This window comes from Vitis riparia, chromosome 9 (assembly GCF_004353265.1).
Source record: "Vitis riparia cultivar Riparia Gloire de Montpellier isolate 1030 chromosome 9, EGFV_Vit.rip_1.0, whole genome shotgun sequence".
Lineage (NCBI taxonomy): Eukaryota > Viridiplantae > Streptophyta > Magnoliopsida > Vitales > Vitaceae > Vitis > Vitis riparia.
This window is the reverse complement of record NC_048439.1, coordinates 23,181,444-23,192,576: the sequence shown is the minus strand read 5'-3', so window position 1 is coordinate 23,192,576 and position 11,133 is coordinate 23,181,444.

The window sequence follows — 11,133 nt, the reverse complement described above, 5'->3', positions numbered from 1 at the left end:
AAAATTCTTGCAACTTACAGATTCAATTGTTGCACAACTTTTGGAACAACGAATTCGAATTCTGTCATGTCCATTGATGGTATTTTTTCTTGAATCCCAATGATAGTTGACAGAACGTTCACCTTAACACAATATAAAATTATAAATATGGACATCCTTAAAAAATAATGACAACAATTCACATAAATAATTAGACTACAACTATATTTACCAGTTTCTCTATGAAGACATTCATTCGTTTTTTCCTTCCATCAATCAATGAATCCAACAACTCGATTCTTTTCGTATGAATATTTAAAATGTTTAAATGCCAGTGATTTCTCTTGCATGTTGGTATGAATAGCTAAAAGAAAAAAAAATAATAATGATTTATCAAATTAGTTGTGTCCATGTATTTCCTGCACAATACTTAAAAATATTCAACTACAAATGACTTTCATTAAATTAAATAAAACTTGTTCATATGTGTACAACCAAGTGTTTTTGAAATATTTCCATAAATTGTCACCTATGTATTTTGGAGATAATGTACCCCTCTTATTTTCCACATCAGACTATAATAATAATAAAAAAAATACAAAACATACATTAGATTAAAACAATCTACTTAAAACAAGAAAACCAATCTATAATTCTTACAACATATCTTACCGTAAAGTGAGGAGATAAGAAATGCGTCATATTTTCTTTATTCGTACCATTCAAAATTCAACAAAGCATGGTTACAACCTTCATGTAAATTAATGAAAATTAGAAATATATTTTTAGAGTAATTTTATCCTAACTTCACATAACTAAATATGAATACCTTATTGTTAACCAATTTGTCGGGTCCCAAGCATTTGAAGTTGAACCTTGTCAAGAAGAAATTGTACATGGAACATAATATTTGGCTACACAGAAATAATTATGATGTTACGAATTAAAATTAATTATTTCAAATGGCTGTCTTAATTGTACTTGTTTATACTAAATCAAGTTCAACCTTACCTTTCATCACGTGTATCGTCCAATGCATATGCCAAAACTTGCTTTGCTACAAATGAAGACGTTGAAAACTTGATTGATGGTTGTACCACGTATGGTGATTGTAGGGTAGTAGCACGTCGACGTAGCCGATATGAACGTAATGGAGGATGTCCAGTCTGGTAAGGAATAATAACATTCGTCTTAACTTCATCCTCAACTATATGTATAGAAAATAAGAGAAAAAAAATTCATTAATGAAAATAACACGCATAAGAAAGACTAGCCATTATTATGTACTCATTAATATTTTGCTATTAAAAATTACTATTAAAAAAATAAAGATACAGAAAGTATACTACTATGCTGCGCTATTGGCTATGAGGTTGATGGGCCTGCATTATCTTCACCATGAGCAGAACGATCATTCAGTGGTGATCTATAGGCTAATTTCAGAATGCATAACAACCAATATTTATTTATTTATTTATTTAAAAATCTAGAACATTTGCAATTAAATGAAAAGTAATAAAAAAAATTATAACAACTAGTGTTATATACCATGTAGTGGTGATGGGAAAGATTCATTGATATCATGTTGGTTATGACTTTCGCTTTGATGAGAAGGTGATGGGGTTTTATTTTTATTATGCCTTTTTGCTAGTTTATCAATTGCTCATCTCATTATTCGAAGCAATTGGTGAATCTATCTCTTCGCTGCATTATACTTTGCTATAATTTCCTACAAAATGGTACAAAGTGTAAAAGATGAATATTATTATGCATAACATGTTTAGTTTACTCTTTAAATAAAAGAATAGATGTAGAAGGTTCTCACATCACTAGTCTTTTCTTCAACTTCATCTACTAGATTAGCAGGGTCTTCATGCGCATCTTTCCCGCTTTCATCTTCTTGAACCTACAATAATAAAAAGAATATATAATTTTTTTAACATTTTTTTCAAATATGAAAATAAAAGAAAATGTAGAAAGAAAATTTTGCCCCTTACATCGGCTAGTCCAAAGTCACCATAATCTTGCAACTCTGTATGCACCATTTTCTTCATCAGGTCATCACTCCATGCTGCACATATGGGAATGGTACGTGGCACCAACATAGTTGGAATGTAGAATTTATTTACATAAAAAAGCTGATACACAAATATTCCACACATCAATACGTTGTTTAGAAAAAACTTGTTAAAACATAGAAAATGATATGAAAACCTTCAGCATTTAATGAAAAAAGGTATCTACTTGCAAAAAAAGAAGGCAACGTGTAAACCATGAGCCTTTACCCAATCGAAAATGTCTAATTCTAGCAACCAATGTGTCAAGTACAAATTGGCCCCAATTAACATTGATGTCAAAGTCTCCAGCAAGCAAAGTACACCACAACTCATGGCTACCATCCAACTTTGATGTTGGAGCAAGTATTGTAGCACATAAGAAAAAGATAAACAATTTTTTGAAGTCGCCCATGTCTTCCATTGAGATTAGCCAATCTGTAAGGACTGATAGGTTTTCCATCCTATTATTCCTATTGGTAGGTGAAAAACGGAGCCTCCTACCAATATATGGAATTCCTAGAATTTCACCTACATTAGAACAAGTAATTGGAAATTGTCTTTCTTGTCCTATGTCTAACCTACAGTGGGCTATATTGAAATGATTTATCATCCATCTACATAAGTTATGCCTTAGCTTTGTGGAGGAGAGCTGAAGTAATCCACCAAAGCCAATATCTTGAATTATAGTATTCTTTTCATCACTTAGATCATCAAGGAGATGTTTAAGTTTTTTGGTGGAGTAGCGACTATTTATTTTAACTTCTTGTAGAAGTAAATAAACGATATTATAAAATAAAAATTAATATAGTAAAATTAAACAACAATGTCAAACATTAATATAATAAAAAATAACATAATACTAATTAAAATAATGTTCAAACGTGGTGGTATCATATTGTTTTTTACCTTTTATCCTTGTATTATGCTCTATGCTGCACTATAGAATTTATAACAAATAATCAATTATCATAATTAAAATTTTTTAAATGTACAATGAATCAAGTAATGTTGTAATATGTTGTACTTCTAGTGCAATTGTATTGTAAATGTAGGGCATTTGTATTGTACCCTTATTTATTTTGGGTAACTACTATCAGTGATCCCAAATATAGTTGCATACATGGTACTATAAATACACTGAGCCATTGTGGTAGTGGATAACAAATTTAGGTTGTTTGATGGTAATCCAATATGTACACATTGTTAATGCTCATCATGGGTAAACTTTTAAACTGTATATAATTTATAAAAACTAGTTATGAAATTTAATTAAGCTGAATTTTGATTTGGCCTCATTTTAAAATTTTAAAAGTACAATAAATCAACTATTGTTGTAATGTGTTGTACTTTTACTATAATTGTATTGTAAATGTAATGCATTTGTGTTGTACCCTTATTTATTTTGGTGTAACTACTTTTATTGATCCCTATTAGAATTAAGTTAATTTTTTCATTCCTACATTTCCTTTCTTAGACGTTAATATTTTATAAAAATTCACTTTCAATAAACTTTCTTTTTCTATTATCTATCTATTAAGGAAGTTGAAAATAAAAAATAAATTAAATAAAACCAAGTAGCAAGTATCCTATGAGAATTGCACACTGATACTTATATAGGAAAGCAAAAGCATAAATGATACATACAAAGAGAACCAATTATGGTGCTTGGACTCATCTAAAAATATTGGACTAGTTGGGATTCAGGTTTCCTATAGGTGTAATTATACAAAAGATAATTATACAATGGTGTTTATAGAAGAGTGTTTGATGCTTTCAGCTTTAATGGGTTTAATTTTTGGACAATGAAACTCAATGTAATGATAAAGAGTTCATAGGTCCAATTCATATGTATACAAATGATTTTCTGTATGCTTTTAATTCAATGCACTAGAGCATCTTGAACTAGACAGATAAAACATTATTACTTGTGGGTAATCAACTATATTTTCTAATTCCCCAGTTGGGAGGATAAGAAATGTTTGGAATTAAAAGGCAACTAAGTCATGGAATTTAAAGGGTAATTTCCCCTTTAAAAATTCTTATTAATAGCCTATTGGTATTAACACATCATTATTAGTACAAAAGGAATAACAGGCAAATGTTTATTCATACTAATTTGAATTCACAAGACTTGTAGTTTTTGTTTTATATATAAAAATTATTAAATAATTTCAATACACTAAATGAATGTTGTTAATATATTGATATGATGTGTTAATACCAATATTGTATGAATAAACATTTTTAGAATTATTACTTAATATAGGTACAACATAAATGCATTATACTTACAATACAAATACACTAACGTTACAATATATTACAACATAATTTAATTTATTTATGTTTAATTTTTTCATATGCTATATGTCCCTTGGCCATCCAATATGGTGTCTAACAGCTCCAAGACTAAATGCAAGCCCTGTTTTATGGACACCTAGGCATTGGTGGGGCTAGCGAAGAAAATGACTACCATGTAAGCTTTGAAAGTAATAAGGTAATGATGGTGGAACTTGGAACCACTAGAAAGTATAGATGATTCCTTTTTTACTAGAAAATGAGTGCAATGGCTTTGGAAAAAAGAGTGCACAATGACTCAGTGGATATGAGGAAAAAAGATCCCCAAAGTATAATCTCTAATAGAACTGTCTTCAAACTGAGTTTCTTTAGCCCTGATGGTTCAACTAATTGCTATGTTGGAATCTAGTACAACACCACTTCTTTATTCATTGTCATATAGGTAGCTAATAGAGACAAAGCCCTTGATGATTCTTCTGGAATTGTGATGATATCTGAAGACCAGATGTAGTGGCTATATGTCCCCAAGTATGCAATGAAGGGCAATTATTAGAAAAATATGATGTATTTAGCTTTGGGGTGTTATTATTAAAGATCATAAGTGGGAGAAGGAACAATAGTTTTTATCATGATGGGCAGTCCTTGAGCCTTTTGGGATATGTAGGTTTTTTTTTTTTTTTTTTGGTATTATTACCACTGTTACATAAATCTGCATCCTTTTGTTTTAGTGAATTATGGACTTCATATTTAAATTTATTTTGTTTTAAATTTTTCAGGCACAGAAACAATGGAACGAACACAACATCAAAGCACTAATAGATGGAAGTATATCAGAAGCATGCTTTCAAGATGAGATATTGAGATGCATACATGTGGGACAATAAATAAGATTTTAGCTGCCATTTAAAAATTATTTTCGAGAGAGGAACAATGAATAAACCTTAGATAAACCCAAAAGTGAACAATCTAGAGGCATATTTCCAATTGAAGACATTAGAATAAGGCCAAAATGAAAATTCACTATACCTAGTGAATTCCAAAAATCAATCTAGAAAGAAGTAGAGAAAATAGCCAACATCAACTTGATAAGAGAGGTGAATACTTTAATATTAAAACATGCAGAAAAGTATTAACCAACAGAAACCAAACATATAAGCATTAAGATACCTAATGTGTTATTGCTTCCACTATATCATCTTGCTGCCAGATTTTCCTGTTGGTATAGTATCACAATCATACACCATTTCTAGTAATTTCTTATGTAAGAACATCTTCTACCCTCTCTAAATCCGCATTGTGCATACCTATAAGAAACAAACCAAAGACCTTAATGGAATCAATGGTGTGCAACAACTACTATTAGCAAACCATAAATAAAAATCCAAAAGAGAATTCAACAAAACATAAAAATTGGAGAGAAATAACTACAAGAATATATATTAAACCTAAAAGAATTGAAATGTAGAAAAAGATATGATTCTTTGTTTGCATTAAAAAAAGATGTCCAATATCTTCCCTAAGACAACATTGGAAACACAATCCTAAAGAAATAAAACTAATTACATAAAGCATCTAAAAGATAACAAATTTGAGAAACTAATACTAAAAGTTAGAAAAGAAAATAAGATTCTAAGTTATTTTTTCTATTCTTATCCTTCATTTTCCAAGAATTAAATAGATTGCAAAGAACTATGAGATTAAAATCAAAATATTTAATCCAATTAGAGTAATTAAAAAGGTTGTCAAAATGTTAAAAAAATACTCCTGGTTATTATACCCAAAACTTACAACATACTCCTGGTTTGATAATTATATTTCAACCATTTAGGTTACGTTCAATAATTCAATCACTGCTCCTTCCAAGTTTAGAAACAACAAATAAGAAAGAAGAACAACAAAGCCTTAATCCCAATTATTCAATCAGCTGTGTGAATTGTTCTTTTCCCTTCTGCTCTAATCAGGGCAAAGAAACAATGCTGCATGAAAAGTTAAAATTACTAGTTACTAGGATCCAATAGACTTAGGCCCCACTCAGCACACCACTTGCAAGGTATAGAAGATGTTAATTGTTAGTATTGTTATAGTGCTTATACACATGGTGACACTACAAGTTAAAGACATCAATAGGCTAAAAACTCTCAACAGAAGTCACTACTTCCTTAGGAAGATATGTAGGAAGCTGGTCCTACTTAAAACTAAAATGTTCATACGAACATGTTTGAGTTCATGAATTTTATGGAAGGACAAAATTGCCCATTCATCATTATTTATCCACTATTCCATACTGCTAAAAACTATTCCCATATTATTGATCATCTCAAAACCTTCACCCCAGATTTAAGGCTTTGTCATGGTGTGGATTAACTTCCACTGACAACTCTATCTGATCTTTTGTTAATCTCTCCTTTAATTGAAGGCTCACAACTAGAACAATGCAATGAGAAATATATCAGAATATGATAGTTGTAACAATTGAGGCTACCAAAAGTTAAAAAAATATAGCAGAGAGATCAATTTAAACCCAAAACAATACGCAGTCACAACTCCACTTCTAAATTATACTAGTTTTTATACCACTGCTAAAATTATAGAAGGAAAATGAGAAATGCTAGAATAGAGATAGTGTTCCTGCTACTGTGACAAATTTTTTTGCATCTCCTTGTATGCAATAACCAAACACCAAACTACTGGTTGAAATAAATAACAGTGACATTCCTTCATGTCTAGATTTTTCAATGACCACCGACAACAAATAACGAAAATAACTACAACAACTTCAATAAGAGGTCAGATTGGTTTTCCCCAAATAATCAATTCAAATAATGCAATCAAACTTCGTTCATACTCTATCTTTCCATTTCCCTTGCAAATCAAAGAACATAACATCACAATAATCCAGTTGTTTAGTGAATAGGTACCCCATATAAACCCTAGAAACTAAAATCATATGATAAAAAAATTTAAATGAACCCTAGAAACTAAAATCTAAGATTTCTCATATTTAAATGAAAAAAATTCAAGTATTTCACATACGATGAAAAAAGATGCGGTTGAGGACGTTGTCGAAGACACAATGTTCAAAATGGAGACATGCCAACAATGATGCAAAATGGAAGTCTTCAACAGAGACACCATTAGAACAACGGAACTGTAGACAACTACATGAGATTTAATATGCCACACAATATGATACCACCATGAAAACACCCCGATGATGCGAAAGAGAAGCTTTGATGGGAATGATGCGAAAGGGAAGCTTTCAGAGAGAGGGCATTGGAACGACAGTCTTCTCCATTTTTTTCAATTGTCTTTTTCTTTAAAAATTGTAATTTTAGAATTTAATTCAAGGGTAAAGTGGTCTAATAAAAATGTTAGGCCCTCTAAAGAATTATCACATTCACCCACCCTTCTTGGTAATTTTTTACCCCTGCCCACCCTAAAGGGTAATTTCCCCATCTTTTAATGGGGGTCCTCTACTACTACAAGTAAATTAAACCTTTTAGTAGAATCCTGTACACATGCAACTAAATTAAACCATTTAGTGGGGGTCCTTCATAGTTGCACTAATAAGAATACATATGTAGCAACTTATTTCTGCTAGCTACCTTATGTCTCATTTGTGTCTTCTAGAGGAGAAAGTTTGTGGTGGACAACTAAATGGAAATTGGGTTAGAGCATTGATGAATTAAAGGATTGAATGGAGAGTTTGAATTCTTTAATTGACATGGTCTTTGAAAAGGCAAGTTCTGATGCCATAATGAATTTGCAAATTTGAAGAATAAAAGAGAGAATTGTTTCTAGTTTTTATTTTATTTTTTATTTTATTCGAAGTTTCTACAATCTTTATACACCTAAGTTACAATGGATAGAAATACAGGAGGAAAGAAATGATATGATTTTTGAGTTCTTTGATAAAATTTATAAAATTCTTTTAAAAAATTAAAATTACTTGTAATATTTCTACTTTGAATATAAATATTATCATAATGAATTATTTGATCAAAAGCCCAGTTATAGTAGTAATAAGGAGGGCCCCCCAGCTTTGAAAAAAAGGGAACTTGTGTTTTGATGGGGTGATTTGGTAAATATATATTTTTCAGAACCCAATTTTATAAAATCTGGAAACTAGCTTTTAATGTGAAAATTATATTTTTTTTGTGCACTCTGAGCCGCCTCAATTTTTTTGTGCCGAGATTGCCCCTTTTTTTTTCTTTTTTTCCTTCCGCACCTCTCCCTCCCTCTCTAGTGAAACTGGCTGGCCGGCGTCATCACCGGCTGGCAGGCAAAGGTTGTGTTTTTCAACCTGGCTCAAAAATCGTGCATTTAGGGTTCGTGAAATTTAAATCCAAAGGCACAAAAGCAAAGAGACCTAGAACAGATCCAGAAAACACAGGGAGAAAAAAAAAATCCAAATGGTGGATTTAGGGTTTGTGAAATTTAAATCCAATGGCACAAAAGCAAAGGGACCCCTAGAACAGATCCAGAAAGCATAGGGAGCAAAAAAAAAAAAAAACAATTTTTTTTTGGTTTTTCTTGGGGGTTTAGTATGGATTTTCTGGGAAATCAAACGAAGATGAATTTTCCCCGATATCGTGGATTTAGGGTTCGTGAAATTTAAATCTAATGGCACAAAAGCAAAAAGACCCCTAGAACAGATCCAGAAAACACAGGGAGCAAAAAAAAAGCAATTTTTTTGGTTTTCCATGGGGGTTTTGCATGGATTTTCTCGGAAATCAAACGAGAATGAATTTTCCCGGAAATCGAATTGGGGTTGGATTTTCTTGGGGATCAAATGGGGATTTTTTTTTGCTTCCACCGCCGCTGCCGTCAATGGCAACCAGCCGCGCCTTCTTCCCTCCAGCCCTGGTTCTCTACCATTGCCACCGCCTTCTTCTCTCTTAGTGATGTCGAAAGAGAAGGAAGAGAGAGAAAGAGGGAAGGGAAAAGGAGAGAGGGGGAGATTGCGCAGCCGATGATTTTAGAATTTAATTCAAGGGTAAAGTGGTCTAATAAAAATGTTAGGCCCTCTAAAGAATTATCACATTCACCCACCCTTCTTGGTAATTTTTTACCCTGCCCACCCTAAAGGGTAATTTCCCCATCTTTTAATGGGGGTCCTCTACTACTACAAGTAAATTAAACCTTTTAGTAGAATCCTGTACACATGCAACTAAATTAAACCATTTAGTGGGGGTCCTTCATAGTTGCACTAATAAGAATACATATGTAGCAACTTATTTCTACTAGCTACCTTATGTCTCATTTGTGTCTTCTAGAGGAGAAAGTTTGTGGTGGACAACTAAATGGAAATTGGGTTAGAGCATTGATGAATTAAAGGATTGAATGGAGAGTTTGAATTCTTTAATTGACATGGTCTTTGAAAAGGCAAGTTCTGATGCCATGATGAATTTGCAAATTTGAAGAATAAAAGAGAGAATTGTTTCTAGTTTTTATTTATTTTTTATTTTATTTGAAGTTTCTACAATCTTTATACACCTAAGTTACAATGGATAGAAATACAGGAGGAAAGAAATGATATGATTTTGAGTTCTTTGATAAAATTTGGGTGTTTGATAAAATTTATAAAATACTTTTAAAAAGTTAAAATTACTTATAATATTTCTACTTTGAACAGAAATATTATCATATGCATTCTTAGAATGAATTATTTGATCAAAAGCCTAGTTATAGTAGTAATATGGAGGCCCCCCCAGCTTTGAAAAAAAAGATCCAAGCAATCGCATCTACTCCATGTTCACCCAAATTCTAACTGATGGCAAGAACACAAAAGGTCATTTAATTCCCTTTTTGTTTTTTTGACTTTCGGTGAGACTTTGATTGCATGTGTCAGGGAAAAATTGGTGAAACGTGCCTTAATCATAACTACGTATACTAATATTCCTACACGTAATGTGTTAGTACAATTTAGTTTAAATGCTATATACCTAATTGATGTATCATTTCTTTATGTACGTATTAAAATATATTAATTTTAGGATTGATTGTATGACATATATCATGGACTAGGGACTGACTGGACTACGGAATATATTAGAAACCAATTTAATATATTCGGCATAAATATATATATAGATAAGTGTCAAGTACTGAAATTGTATGTTCCTAGTCCATGATATATGTCATGCCGTTCTAACTAGTGTCTACTTCTTTGCTTACTGCAATTTCAACAAACCCTAACCTCTCGTGAAATAAAGTATTCTAGTACGTTTCTATCTCACACATTCTCCATCTCTAAAATCAGGTTTTTCCTTTTTGTCTAATTTCATTTTCTCTCAATAGAAAATCTCCTTCATTTTCTTGATAGTTGCCATAATTACAGTTTTTTTTATATGTTTGGGTTGGGTTTGGGTTTTGTTAGGGATTTGGATTGATTTTCTATTTGGTTGTTGAAAAAATGTTGGAAATTGAGGGAATTAAGTCTTAGAAGGTTCGGTTTCAATGCTAAGGGGTTGAGAAGCAAATTAAGCGAACAACTTAACAAACTAATCAAACACTATACTATGAAGACCAGAGCCTAACGCAAACGGGGATTCGACACCAAGTGAAGGTTATTGATTATCTCTTGTCTCAGTCTCTTCATTCATATTTGGCATTTATTTTTTATTATTTTGAATTCTTCAATTTTCTTTTCAAGAGATAGTCATTGGAGATGAGAGAATTTTCTAGCTTTGTTTTCCTCCTATAGTCATAGTTGCATGGAGCAAATTCACTATTTAATGATTATATCAAATTGGTTTTTAATGATTATACTAAATTAGTTTTTTTTTTTTTATAAAAA